Source organism: Alosa alosa, chromosome 6, assembly GCF_017589495.1.
Source record: "Alosa alosa isolate M-15738 ecotype Scorff River chromosome 6, AALO_Geno_1.1, whole genome shotgun sequence".
Lineage (NCBI taxonomy): Eukaryota > Metazoa > Chordata > Actinopteri > Clupeiformes > Clupeidae > Alosa > Alosa alosa.
The window spans coordinates 27,439,058-27,454,528 of record NC_063194.1 but is presented as its reverse complement, the minus strand read 5'-3'; the positions used below and the strand labels follow the sequence as shown (position 1 = coordinate 27,454,528).

The 15,471-nt window shown below is 44.4% G+C and overlaps 1 protein-coding gene across 2 annotated transcripts in view; it reads right to left on the bottom strand.

Annotated features, from left to right (window-relative positions):
- The window catches only part of LOC125296715, a 92,221-nt gene extending 83,931 nt beyond the window's left edge, over nt 1-8,290 (bottom strand). For both annotated transcript variants that reach the window (XM_048246783.1, XM_048246784.1), the window contains exon 1: nt 8,151-8,290. The gene's annotated coding sequence lies outside the window, so the exon portion shown is untranslated. The remainder of the gene's footprint in view (nt 1-8,150) is intronic.
- Nucleotides 8,291-15,471: the final 7,181 nt, after the last annotated feature.

Below are 15,471 nucleotides of genomic sequence, written 5' to 3'. Positions count from 1 at the left end.
CTGAGCTATGTGATATTTATAATTTTATTCAATTTCAGTGTCCCATTAATAGAACTCTATGGATAATATATTGTAACAATCTGCAAGGTTGTCTCAGAATGGTTTTTATTGGTTATGCACCAAAACACACGAACACATAATTCTGGGCCAGACCTGGCCCTTATGCTCCAGCACTAAACATCTATGTGAGGCTGTATCTACAACACACACTAGTTAGACCTGGTTATGAACACTGTAATCAACTATAAACATAAACACAACAGACAGGACATACAACGTTGTCAACCCACCTGGTTTAGAACATGAACATTACACATACAGTACTGCACAGCATCATGGGAGCACAGTCATGAACAGCTAGGCTCAGATCATTACACAGCCCCCCGAGACTTAGTCCATGTCCCCTTGACTCAAGTCTTACCCTACGTCAGTCCATGAGCCTGGCTAGGACGCGACACTGGCGTTGTGGGCGCCCCGCTGTCGCGGCGGTGACTTCCGGTGAAGGCTGCACGGTGACCGGTGTTAGAGCCACAGCTCCATTGTCACCAAGTTCCACAGGGTCAGTGTCAAAGTCTCCACGACCCTCAGCTGAGGCCAGGGGTCGATACGGGGCCAGTCGATCACGGTGGAGAGCCACAACTCTCCGACGCTTAATCAGTCTCACACGATAGACCACTGGCTAGTGAGTTTCGGGGAAATGCCTTTCTTTCTCTCCGGGCAGTACACCCAAACTTTATCGCCGGTCTGGAACTCCTGGCCACGACAGCACGTATCGTAAGCTCGCTTTTGACGTATTCCAGCTTCACTCATAGCCTGCCGGGCCAACTCGTGTACTCCTTTCAATCTCTCGCGTAGCTGCTTGTAGTATTCCAGCCCTGGCTTACCTCCAATCTCCGCTTCCAGAGGCGAACCGAACACCAAGTCCACCGGCGTGCGTAGCTCTCGCCCGAACATCAGAGCTGCCGGTATGCATTTCGTTGACTCTTGCACCGCTGTGCAATATGCCCAGAGCACCAGGGGCAAGTGTAAGTCCCAGTCCTTTTGTCGGCGGTTGGCCAATATGGCCAGCTGCACTGCTAGCGTCCGGTTAAACCGTTCGACCAGCCCATCGCTTTGTGGATGCAGAGGTGTCGTTCTCGTTTTCCGGATGCCCATCCGCTGGCAAACCTCAGCAAACACCTCCGCCTCGAAATTCCGCCCTTGGTCGCTGTGGAGCTCTTCCGGTGCCCCGAACCGGCAGAACATCAGTGACCAGTCTGTCCGCTGTCGTGTGGGCGCTCTGATCTGGCACTGCATACGCCTCCGGCCACTTAGTGAAATAGTCCATGGCCACGAGCACGTAGCGATTTCCCCGCTCTGTGACTGGCAGTGGGCCCATGACATCGACAGCTACCCGCTCCATGGGAGCCCCGACTGCGTATTGCTGCAGCGGAGCGTGCGAGCATCGCGTGGGGCCCTTCTTCGCTGTGCAGGCGTCACAACAGTGAACATGCAGTTCAACGTCCAGCCTGCATCCCGGCCAATAGAAGTGGCTTCTCAGCCGACGAAGAGTCTTCGCGAATGCGTAATGAGCATTACTGCCCCACATGTTCCAGTACACAGGCTCGTAATCCAGCAGGAACCAGCAACTGGAAAATGTCAGATTGTCTATCGGGAGCTCGCCAGTGTCTATACAACAGTCCTTGACGTGCTACTAATCCCGGCCACTGTGAATAAATCGCTTTGGTCTCTGAATCGAGTGCTGATACGTCAGTCCATGGCAGTCGCTGACCGGCTTCGATCCATGACCACACTCGGCCGAGCGTGGCGTCCTCCGATTGCGCCTTCCGGATCTCCTCCCTTGACATCACGTTCACCGGCGACTGCGCGTCCGTGGCCCCAGCTGCCGCTCTGCAGTGCTGTGTTGTGGCGTGGGGCTGCGGTGCGTTGTCTCCGGTCTCTCGATCACTGTAGCTGGTAGCGGAAGGCGGCGAGACGACCTCGGGGTGCTGCTGGCGAGCGTTGACCCTCTCGCTGGCGTGAAGCTGGCGAGCGGTGACTCTTGATGGCCTTGGGCCTGGCGCTGGCGTAGCGTTGAGTCTCGCTGGCGTGCTGCTGACGAGTGTTGGCTCCCTCACTGGCGTGCTGTTGGCGAGCGTTGACCCTCTCGTTGGCGCGGCGCTGGCGAGCGTTGAAAACAGCGACTCTCTCTCTCTGCCAGTGGTGATCCAGCCTGTAGCCGACGAGCGGGCTCCGGTTGAGCCGCGGCCAGGCTCCTCTCCTCCCTCCGGTGGCACTGGTACTGGCACTGGTCTGCTGCACACGGACGCCTGGACAGGGTGTCCGCGTTGCCGTGAAGGCGACCCGCCCGGTGTCGAATCTCCATGTCGTAGTCCTGGAGCGCCTCCAACTAGCGAGTTCAGCAGCCAGGTGAGAGACGTGTGGTCTGTTCTCAGCAGGAACCGTTTGCCGTAGAGGTAGGTTCGGAAATGGCGCACTGCCACCACCACAGCCAACAGTTCTCTGCGGGTCACGCAGTAATTCTTCTCCGCTCGGTCCAGTAAGCGGCTGAAGTATGTGACCACTTGCTCGCCCTGCTCCTGAGAGGACGGCGCCGACGCCCACGTCGCTGGCGTCGATGTCCAGGATAAACGGCAGACGAGCACTGGGGCCTCTGGGGCATCCCTCCCGCCGTGCCACCTCCCTCTAGTTTGACTGGGGCCGAATCGTCGTTGCAGAGCGGCTTCGATTGCGGTCCAGCTTGCTTGCTCTGCCGGTGGCAGGTCTTCTAATACTTGTAGCGCTTCCCCCTCCAGGGCCAACGCCACCTGTACGCCCGTTCTCCCCGCCGACCAGCCATTCAGCTCAGCTGCCAGACGGACCTGCACCAGGTATGTCGCCAGCGGCCTCTCGCCACTGTAGCGGGGCAACATGGCGTTGGAGCGCCCTTCCGCCGCCGTCGCGCCGGGGACCGGCCGATTTCCCTCGCTCCCGTGTGGAGCGGGTTCCAGTGGCGGGATGCTGCCATCAGCCCGGTTCGTCTCCTCCTGTGGCCTGGGGCGGGCTTCTTCGTTACGGTCACGCTGCAGGCTGGCTCCGTCTGCTGGGCCCAGCAGGTGGCCATGGGCGAGCGCGCTGTCGAAGAGTCGCCTTGGCAGGAAACTCATCATCGCCGGAATATCGGTTGCAGCTTTCTCCTCCCGTCCAGTAGGGGTCGACATCCCACTTCTGACACCAATGTAACAATCTGCAAGGTTGTCTCAGAATGTTTTTTATTGGTTATGCACCAAAACACACGAACACATAATTCCGGGCCAGACCTGGCCCTTATGCTCCAGCACTAAACATCTATGTGAGGCTGTATCTACAACACACACTAGTTAGACCCGGTTATGAACACTGTAATCAACTATAAACATAAACACAACAGACAGGACATACAACGTTGTCAACCCACCTGGTTTAGAACATGAACATTACACACATACACACACTGCACAGCATCATGGGAGCAGTCATGAACAGCTAGGCTCAGATCATTACAATATGTTCTACAATTTTGTAGAACTTAATATTGTGTGTTTACAGGTGATGGTAAAATGTTGTTTACTTTGTGTTGTCTTCATTCCTTGCCACTGTTGCCATATGGCTTGTAGGGGGTTAAGGGTTAAGGCTGCCAGATCTCAGGTTGTTGTGTTCCTTAAACGTCTGTATATTAATTCATATAATCACAACAATTACTAATGACTAAGGTGGCTGTGTTCTGGGAAATTACAGAGTGCTGTATTGTTAAGTATTTCTGATATTGCTTGGTATGTTAATATGTTGCTGATTGGATCATAAACGGCCATGGCAACGAAGAGGACTGCCTGAAGAACTTGTAGGAAATTGTTGGTATATTGTGGGGGCCCGCAACAAGGGTTTCCGGTTTGTAGGGTTATGTAGACATTTGTTAGCAAAGCCTATATACTACTCCTATATACAACTTGGTGCATTAGCCTCAAAATGTATTATTATTACTATTTTCTTCTCTATTATTGTGTTAAATGTTCCAAATGTAAAGCACATTGAACTGCATTCTGTGTATGAAAGGTGCTATACAAATAAATATTATTATTATTATTATTATTCATAATGGTCAATAATATGGGTGATTATCTATGATTATTCGTTTTATGTATCATCATAAATAAGAGACACTCACATTGTAGAAATATATATTAGCTGAGCTCCCACACCTACAGTATTTAGTTATGGGACAATATTCAGAGGATAACACATAATTATGTCCACCCTGTCATGGACCTATGCATTACCATAAATATGTTGTCATGGAATTTTTTTGAAAAATATGAAAAGTCCCTATCTAAAAGAGGGTTATACATTTGCTTTAAATTGTAAGTAAAACATTTTACATAAACGTCTGTTTTTTAAGTGACTCATACAGTTCAGCCACACACGTTTTTTGAATAGGGAGAAAACGTTGATATTTGGACATACTTTTTTATTTGTATATTATTATCCCCTACTTATGGATAAATTGCCGTAGATTGTATATATATTTTTGGTATTATTATTTAGTTATTTCGCTGACGTTTTTATCCAAAGTGACTTACAGGCACAGCGCCAGGATTTCAGTTTTGGATGGGCCAAATCAATTTTGGATGGGCCTTATATTTAGCCTTCATAAATTAGTAGCTTGCTGCTTGCCTTACTTAAACAACACTGATTGATAACATGCTATTGGCGGTTTAAAGCAAATTTGGTTGCTTATACTATTAAATATTTTTCCATTACGTTTTCAATGCTTATCTGTGACGCTCTCCACGTCCCAGTGGTTCTGAAAGACGCACAATACAAACAGTGCAGTTTTTCATTGTTGTTATTAGCTATAGCCTATGTTTAGGTTCAAGCTCAATATTGATAATGTTTAATAAAAGCTAAATATATTGTCTTTGTTCTGCAAAGTCATGCTTTTCACCCTATCACAAAAGGCTGAATACATCATGACTTGTGTTTTAATTATAGTTTACAGTGCCATACACACAGATTTTTTTCATTTAATAGACAACAGGCTACACAAATTTAGAAACATGGCTCATTTTACTTCACAAGGCAACAAAACAAATACCGTAGTGTAGCAGCTGACAAATTCTCTTAGACTATAAAATTTAGTCAGGGCACTCAGGTGCGTAGGTACACCATACCTATTCTAAGTAGTTTTTCTAAAACTGATAGTTCCGGTCCTTGACTGTGATTGGCTGAATCACGTTCGATGCCGTTGTAAAATGCAGCATAAACATACACCTTGACCGCATTTCATTCTATATTACTGCGCTACCATAACTTGATACAAAAGTTAAAGTAGCCGCATCTCGATGTTGCTTGGCAACCATTCAGATAGAGGAAATATATTTCTTGGCGGAAGAATGATTATCTAGGAATAACTCGTTATATTTCTAGTTACTGTGCCTTTACTTTATGAAACTTTGCCAGGTATTTATAATAACAGTTTTAGAAAAGCAATAAGGCACTCGGGTCCGTAGGTTACACTGATTCTACAACAGCTAAGGGGGGTTTTAGGTACTCCGCTAGCGCATCGTGCCTAACAACGCCCCTTTGCTGTTGTAGAATCAGTGTAACCTACGGCCTCTCTGGGCTTATTGCTTAATATACACTATAATGTTGTATTTTAGTCTAGAGATTCAGTTCTAGGAAATGTCTATGATGTGGTTATTAGTTTATTTCAATACAATCGTGAAATATTCCAAAGTCCAACTTTTTGTAAAGAAAAATTTAGGCTGGGCCTGTGGAAAAGTGGATGGACTCAGGCCCGTTGGGCCCACCCATGACGCCATACCTGTTACATATATCTATTATTACAAGGGATAGTCCCTCCGGAGAAACTCAGGGTAAATTATTGCAACGCTTTGTATGCTGGCTGCAATAACACCTGTCTAAAGAGCTTACAGCTTATACAAAATGCAGCTGCTCGCACACTCACTAGAACTAAAAAATATGAACATATTTCCCCTATCCTGGCATCTCTACATTGGCTGCCTGTTAAAAGTCGCATTGAGTCGTATTACTTCTAACGTACAAAGCCATTAATTGCCAGGCACCAGAATATATTAAAGATCTCCTAGTCTTATATAACCCACCCAGACCGTTACGATCACAGAATACTGGCCTTCTTGTAATTCCAAGAATCTCAAAAATGACAGTAGGTGGCAGAGCTTTTAGCTATCGCGCACCCCTCCTCTGGAATAATCTACCCTCCTCAATTCGATTAGCAGACACCCTCCCTATGTTTAAGTCTAGACTTAAAACATACCTCTTTACTGCCTCCCATAGTTAGGTATGGTGTGGTGTGGAACTTCACCCATCTCGGGGATTTTGGAATGGACCACCCTGCTGAGTCCTCGTGTGACTGGCACCCCAGTCGCGCGTGAGATGGTGGTCACTGACCATACCCAGAGACTTTCTAATGTGGAGACACAGCACTCAAAAAATACTCCATAGAAATGCATGGGGCTAGTTTGTCACGCCAATATGGCCGTTGTCTACACATATCCCACCCCTTCCTCGGCAAAACGTCGACATGTGAATACATTGAGCCAATCATGTGGTGTGATGTGAATACATTGAGCCAATCATATGATGTGTTGTGAAGACATCGTGCCAATCATCTGTTGTGATCTCGCCGCTGGAGCAAGATTGGTGTCGTGAAGCCTTGCGCACACGCAGTTCGACCCAAAGACTGTGCCCGATGAGTGCCCATAAAACGTTGGTATATGGCCGCCGAGTGGAGGGACTTGCCTAAAAGGACTTTGCCATACCTGCGCTGGTGTTGACTACCCCTCACCATGCCTTAGTTATGCTGCTATAACATAGTGCTGTCATGGACTTCTCATGTGCCATGCTGTACAACCCCCTCCCCTCTCCTCTCTCTCCTACCCTCTTTCTCTCAACTCTCCCTCTCTTGCCCATTCTCACTATGATTTACTGTAACAATATATAGCACTACTGATCACTTCTTGACATTAACCACATTGATTTCAAGTAATACTAACCCATTCTACATTTCTCCTTCTTCTCCCTTACTGTACCTCACTTGTGAGGTATATCATCACCAGTCATCAACCATCCGTGTGCCTGGCCCTCCTCTTACCCATCCCACCTGAAGTCCCATCCTTGACTGCTGTATTACTGTCCCCCTACCTAGATTTCTGGCCCGTACAGCCCCATCACCTGCCTATGACAACTCTGCCCGGATTCTGGCCTGTCTGCTGACCCACCACTTGCCCCATCACAACTTTCTTTCCTGGACAATTCCGACGCCGGACTATTGCACTTTCTCTCACTAAATCATGATTATGCTTTATCATACCGGACACGTAATCATCCCACCTTCTGTAACCTTCACCTCAGGTGCTTTAAACACCATGTCCTTCCCTCCACACCTGACTGTCATATGCATTTGTCATTGTTATAGACCTTACTATCCATATTGACCCTAGGCAGATGGGTCAGGCCCTTGAGTCGTGGATCCTTCCTTCCTTCTTTCTTTCTTCCTTTTCTTTTCTCCCTCTTTTCTTTTTCTCTGATTGCCTACATTCTGTAAAGCGCCATGATACATGTGTAATGTGTTGGTGCTATATAAGCACAATAAATTGAAATTGAATTGAAATTACCTTGCTCAAGGGCACAGCGATGACAGTTTCTGGCTACTGCATGCTACAGTAGCCCAGCTCTTTTATCACTACGCTACCAACAGCCCTACATGTAGATATTTTATAGTGTGATTGAATTACTGAAAAATAATATCTTGAATATATCAGGGTGGACCAATGTATTTAGGACCAATGTGTGTGCACAAAATGTCCACCCTGTCAGGTAAATGTCCACCCCGACAGCGTGGATGATGTTTGACATTTTTTGACAATGATGGGGTGTGTTAGGAGGTCGCCTAGGCGCAGCATCCAAACTAAGCTACGCTTCACTGTCTAGGGTATATTTATTAGCTGAAGCCCAGACCACAACGTAACCTGATGCAAAACCCCAAATGCTAACCTACACACTGGTCCTACTGTGCTGTACAGACGTGGAAGTAAGACTTAGGTGTGTGGTTGCGTGTCAGCTTGGCAGAGCTTCAGTGAGAGGTCACTTACCTGTGGCTCTCACTGACCCGGTATAGCTCCTGGATAACCTAAGCATCGTTTTCTTGTGTTCAGTTTTGTTGTGGTGGGGTGATAATCCAAAGTAACCGAAAAGGTTCTAGTTTGCTATGGGCAAACTCAACAAAGGGAAAACCAGGCCACCAGTCTTTTACAAAGGCCTGCAAACTGATTTGGAGTCCCAGGGGACCCAGGACAGGTGTCCCAATTAACCCAATTAGCCACAGGTAGTGACATCACTGAAGCCCCGCCTGTAAGTCAGTGCTTGCCCTCTCAAACCTCTATTTGCATAAGGCCTTTCTTCTTGGTCCTCCAGCTCATGCCCTGGAAATCGTTCGAAGCCCGACGTCATCAAGGACATCTCATTCATCTAATTGCAACTAGAGGAGGCAAGACCGAGGAGAGAGGAGGGAGGTGGAAGGCCTGATACACGAGGAAACACAAGAGTACCCTACGTGGAAGCATTTTCAGTTGAAATTTTGCGATCATTGGTCCAAGCTGCCAAGGTAAAAAGTTCCCACGTCTGTCAACTTTCGGTTTCAAACAAGTTTGAAGGGATTTATTTGCGTCAATAAACTAGTAGATAGACCAAAAACTGTAACAGATTAACATTCTGGCTTTGTGAAACATAAGGCAATTTATTTTTTAGATCATGTAGAGGAAAAAAAATATAGTGTAGTATAGTATATATACTCTTTTTAATCCCGTGAGGGAAATTTGGTCTCTGCATTTATCCCAATCCGTGAATTAATGAAACACACTCAGCACACAGTGAACACACAGCGAGGTGAAGCACACACTAATTCCGACGCAGTGAGCTGCCTGAGGGGTTAGGTGCCTTGCTCAAGGGCACTTCAGTCGTTCCTACTGGTCGGGGTTCGAACAAAGTTTTGTGTTTGTATAACATGTTCTAGCAATTTGTGGGTTAATTAAGTGGCAGAGAAGAGGCAAACATTAAGGGACAAAATTAAGTTGCGGGTAATAAATAAGTAGCTATCACAACCAATAATTGTGTTTTTCTTAAGTCTCTATCTCTTATTCAAATACATTGTGTTCACTGCCAAAATATATGAGACTGGGTGAAGTATGGCGGTAGTCTCCATAAAGTGACATAGTTGGCATCTATGAATAAGACAACATAATTAACATTAGAATTAAGACCAGACTAGCTGTACAGAATAAATCCTCATGGTAACTTATATGCCACCTCTTTAGTGAAACCAAGTCAAGACCAAATTCAACCAGGATAACCAGGCTTACAGTATGTAAGGTACGGAGCATTCACTGTCGTGGATGACATTACTGTTTTCAGTGGGAGAGAGTAGGCCATTATTATCTAGCCTGCAATTATCTGATTATTATGTAATTGCATCCTAATATCTGTTTATATTCGTATTTGCTTTCCTCTCGCAAATTCTGCACACATCATTGACAGTTCAGTAATTCAATAAACTAGATGTACCGCAGAGCGGTACAAAATATGACCGCCGCCCAGTCCAGCACATTTTTTCCACAAAAATGTCACGTTTGTCAAAATGTGTACATTTCCTACTTTGTTCCTTTTTTGTGTGTTTGTAATTAAGTGTGTGCAGAGTGTGTGGTTGTTTTTGTGTATATGTGTGCTTCTGTGTGTGTTTATTGAGTGTGTGTGCCTGCATGTAAGTTAGTTTTTTGTGTGTGTGTGTGTGTGTTTGTGTATGTAGGTGTGTTTGTATGTGTCGTGTGTGTGCATGTGTAGTGTGCTGTTCAACTACTTTACCAATAACCTGGACCAGTGAATCACCATCATTTAACAATGTTAACAAACATCAAGTGTTATATATATATATATATATATATATATATATAGGGGTAGGGAGGGGTGAGAAGGGTTAATGTAACAACAACATATTACAGTTATAGCACTTTTCTTGACACTCAAAGTGCTTCACAGCAGAGGCGGAATCTCACTAAGCACCACCAATGTGTAGCACCCATCTGAGTGCTGCACAACAGCCATTATGTGCCAGAATGAACACTAGTTTCAGGTGGAGAGTGAAGGAGTGAATGAACCAATCACACACTGGGAGAATGATTACAAGGCCAAATTGAATGAACCAGGTTGGGAATTTAGCCAGCAAATCAGGGAACCACCAACTCTTTGCGATAAGTGGCATGGTATCTTTAACAACCATGGGGAGTCAGGACCTCAATTTAATATTCATGCAAAGGAAAACATCTCCTGCAGTAGCCTACAGTGTCCCTGTCACTGTAATAGGCAGGGGCGTCACTAGACCTTATTCACTGGGCCACGTAGGCTACGTGCCTTGGTAAAAGTGCCCCAGTAAAATTCTAGCGCGGCTCTAGCTGGAAACGGCATTCATGAGCGCATCTCCGTGCCTGCTTTAATCATGGCTCGAGCCTGTCACTTACCAGCCAATAAAAAAAAGGAATAAAGAAAGGGGCCATAATAGCCAATCAGGAAATAGCACCTCTGTAGCTGGGTAAGATTGAACGCAACAACCAATGAAAATCGTTCACATGATTCTTCCGAGTGTTTCGTTGTACTGCACACACATACACTTTGGAATCCGGCTGGAGCTCGTTACATCACTTTGAGCACAGAGTAAGTCGTCCCCTGTTTAATGTTACAACAAATTCACAACTTGTTTGACAGAAAAAATGACAAGTTGATCGCTGTTAGAGAGTGTTACCCACATAACTAGCATCTGTTTTTCAATGCTTAGCGTCATTGTAGCCTAAATTTAGCAACAGTTTACCAGTTTGTGCTCTCTCACTTACACACACCATGCGTAGGCTGCATGCACACATGCGGACAATTAATAAGGATTTATACGTATACTGTAGAGAGAGTCCTGTAAAAGTAGCCTATACTGTTTGTGAAGCTGTCCTACTGTAAAACTAAACATAGCCTTCTGATAAACTATTCAGAGATGGACATCAGAAAAATTCTTCCTGAACAGAGGCAGAGGGAGAGGAACAGTGAGGAGGATGAGGGAGGTATGATAATTTTGCCCACATTAACGGTAACATTAACATTTATGCTGGTAATAGCCAGTGCTGTGATTTGATCAATGGTTTAATGGCAAACTTAAATAAGTTTGCTGCATTGCAAATGTAGCCTATAATACTATACACAGAATCAGAGTAGCCATCTGTGTAGATTATTATAGGCTACATTTGCAAATTATCACCAAAAGTCAGTATGAAGGCTTTAGTAGGCTATTTAAGCTACAAAAAACTGCAGTATTGCCAGGATGTCTATAAGACCCTTGCCTGGGAGGGAAGTATATCTCAATTTTGACTAAAAATAAGCTTCCCTTGTGTTAGTAGGAAAGCCTATTAAATTCATGCAGTGAGTATAGGCCTACTTATGCCTATGTGTTTGGATGTTGCTGGATAGTGGCTGCTACAACAATTGAGGGAGAGAGTGCTGGAGGAGGAGGAGAAGAAGGTCGAAGAGAGGGAGAAGAGAGGGGAGAAAGAGCACAGGCTGGGCAGTCCAGTACCAGGCAGGGGGAGGAGGAGGAGGAGGAAGAGGAGGAGAGAGACAGGAAAGAAATGGGTGAGGACATGATTGGGGCTAGTAAAACTATTCAGAGTATGGAGGAGGATGTCTGTGACCTAGGGGAGATATGTGATGGTCCAAATCAGGCTAGCCATTTATTTCATATTGCGCGCACAGTAGAAATTTTTTTAATGTATTGGGAGTTGGGGGCCTGTGCCCCAGCAAAGCTCTAGGTCTAGAATCGCCCCTGGCAATAGGGCATTGGGATTGACATTTGTTTGGTGGCTTTTGGCCACAGGGAAGAGTGCCACCTACTGGCCAGCCACCAACACCACTTCCAGCAGGAACCTACTCTTCCAAGGAGGTCCCTTATCCAAGTACTAACTAAGTCTGCTTAACTTCAGTAATTCAGCAAAGTCAGGGTATCTGCTGGTCTGGCTGCTGGCTAAAAACAAAAGGTGAAAGCCATATATGATTCTAACCGTCTCACTGAATTGCATTATGCACACTCAGTTCTCACTGGTATCTGCTAGACAACAAGTACCAAAACATGATTAGTTCATAGATTTCACATGTAAAATACATTTTATACAACCCCACCCCATCTTGCCTGTTCATAATTCTGTGAAATTCTTGAATTGTGGGCATGTGTGCGTGTACGTGTTTATGTGTGTGTGTGTGTATGCGTGCATGCCTGTGCATGCATGCATATGGCTACTGTGTGTGTATGTGTCATACTGTGAATGTTACTGTGAATGTGCGTGTGTATCTGTTTATGCACATGTGAGCATATGGAATGGGTTAACATGGCCCCTGAAGGCAAACATATGCAAAAAATTGGTCATCTAAATGTACACATAAATTCATTTATTGTATGGGCCCCCATGAACGGAAGTCCATGAAACTGGGCATGCATTCAGAGGGTGTCATAATGATCCTACACTTCCAATTTCGTGCAGTTTCGACTATGTCAGGTCAGAGAGACCTGCGATTACAACATCTCATTTTTGCTTTTTAATTTTTAACTAGGTGGCGCTATACATGAAATGAGTGGTTATGGGAAGGGTTGACATGGCCCCTTAAGACCAACATGCAAAAAAATGTGGTCCTCCTAGGCCCTACAATTCTTGAGATATTCACAGAAAACTGTGTCGGCCCTACTCTCCTTTCGCGACGGATCAAAATGAAAAAACAATGGTTCCATGCTATCCTTGTGGGGCTACATGCCCACCAAGTTTCGTGTACCCCAGTCCTTCAGTGGCCCGGGAATACTTGATGAAAATTACTCATGCGGGGGGAAAAAACGGAAGAAAAAAACTCTGACTAAACCTACAGTATATGACCGCCGCTTCGCTGCATGGTAGTCATAATAAGGAGCTGGATTCTTATACTGGGTTAGATTTAGTACATTTTAAGTTTACTGTGTGTCTTTCACAATAAGCTAATAAAACACTTTTAATTAGAGGTGTGAATAGTCACTGATCTCCCGATTAGATTACGATTATCATGTCAGCGATTTGATTTTGATTCTTCAATGCATCACAATGGATCACAATGCGTCAAATACATTTTTTTTTTACAAAGTCTGAATGCAGCAGACATTACTTGTCAACAAAATACAGCATTTCCTGAGTAGGACAAACTTCACATGGAACATCCATATCATCAAACAATGTAAACAGAAATGTTGTTAGGCCTACATTTAGCAAACACATCTTTACAATTTTATGTCAACACTAATTACCATATGTACAGAAACCAATTTTACATTTTCTACATAAAATTACATAGCCCTTCAGTTACACAGCATATTATAGGCTACATTGCCTAATGAAAGTGGAAAGTTAAGAGACATAGGCTACCGAAGTTGTGTGCAAGATCTGCTCCAGGGAAATGTGTGTAAATGGACAGACAACCAATCTGAACACTTGCGTGTGCACCAACCAGTGGAATATTCCACATTGTCAGCTTTCGCTGAGCCTAGCAATACAGCTACTACTACCGCTTTCGTTGTTGTTTAAAGATTGAATGGGATTCGGAGCCAAAGGCTACAATTTAGACCTACTCCTCAGACTCCACTGCTGATTATACGATACAAAAATGCAACTTTAACAGAACCTTCAGGGAATGTTTTATAGGGAGGGAAAGTAATCTCATCGCCATCTAGTGGTTGCGTTCCTAGAGTTTAGCGGAGTGGATGGGATTTTTTTTTTTAGAAAAAATATATCTCAGTGCACATTGGGATCATTTAATGCCTTCCATATGTTAGGCACTGGTGTCACATCTATTGCTTCAAGTGGTCATACCTTATTTTTAGGATCAGTTTTGTTTTGAGTTTTTGTCTTAACACGGTGATAAGGAACTACAGCTGCATGTGACGTCACATGTTTGGGCGCTTAATCTCTAACTGATCAATACGCAATTTGCTTAACATATTTTTGTGATAACGGAACGTGATGTAAACCGCGTGGTGATAACCTTTATTTCAGGATAACTGGTGTTGTGCTTCTACTCACATGAAGAGCTAGCTGTAAGTGTTAAGTGTCAATGCTAACCAGGCTAATAAACAAACCATGCTACCGTGAGTAACGTTGAAGGGTAAAGTCATGTGACTTCTTTTGTAGTTCGTTTTTAAAACAAAAGGAGCAATTTCGATTTTCTTAAATAAGGCAAAATAGGGTCTGACATTTTCACAGTTAGAATATTATTACTGTATAGACACTGAAAAATATTTTTGGTGGATAACATCGCTGATTTGTCTTCACAATATTTTTTTTAAAATAGGTCTATGGGACCTGCTCTTCGATAGGAACGCAACCACTTGGGACGCTGGTTTTCACTTTCCCTCCCTATGGTTCGACAAAATAACCATTATGACTTAATGGGAATGTTGGTTATATTAAGATTACATTTTGTATCCTTTAACAATAAGGGAACTTTCTACAAAGATCTGCTGAAGGCTACACAAAACAACTTCTGGGAACGTTTGCTGAAGGTTACACAAATTTAAACCTTTAGGGAACTATCTATCTATCTATCTATGACGGGAACGTTTGTCTATCCGTGTGTGTGTTTGTGTTGCATCTCTCTCAAACTGTTCGTCTGACTGATTTCAAACTTGGCAGGTGTCTTGCTACAGGCACGAGTGAGTACGTTTGACATGGCACATTGGGTTATTTCCTGCTTTAAATGCTGTAGCCACTACCCCGCTCAAACAGCACACTGCAGCACTGAAACACACAGCAACACATTGGTAGTCAAGCAAGTGCTTTTTAGGGCAGGCTAAGATGTTTGGATGATTATCATGTCTGACCTCAACAATACAAAGACTGCCTCTGAATGTGGTTTGCTTGCATATAATTATTCTGCAGATTTTTAGCCTGGGAAAACCCTGACAAACTTCCGGCAAGAAGGGTCCGGTATCAACCAGGCTAGCGGTTTTTGCAACAACACGCCATCTTAAACAGGCATGCAGTGTCTATTCCAAATGATGCAATGATTTTTTCATAAACTGACAGCCTACTTTGGACTGTCTTTGGACTTTGAATAATCAAACAATTCCGATTGCACAGACCTAAATAAAAACAAGCAAAACAAAACAGATGTTTTCAGAATGCCACACATGGAAAGCATGACCAGCTACAAACAGTGGCAGAGTCTGAAGTCACTTACACCAGAGACTAAAAAATAATTGACTAGATGATTAGTACAAATCAGATTTGACTATGTAAACATCCCTACATTTTCAGTACTTAGTTAGACTTCTTGGTGTGGCTTTAAGGATTTATACATATTTTATGGATGAAT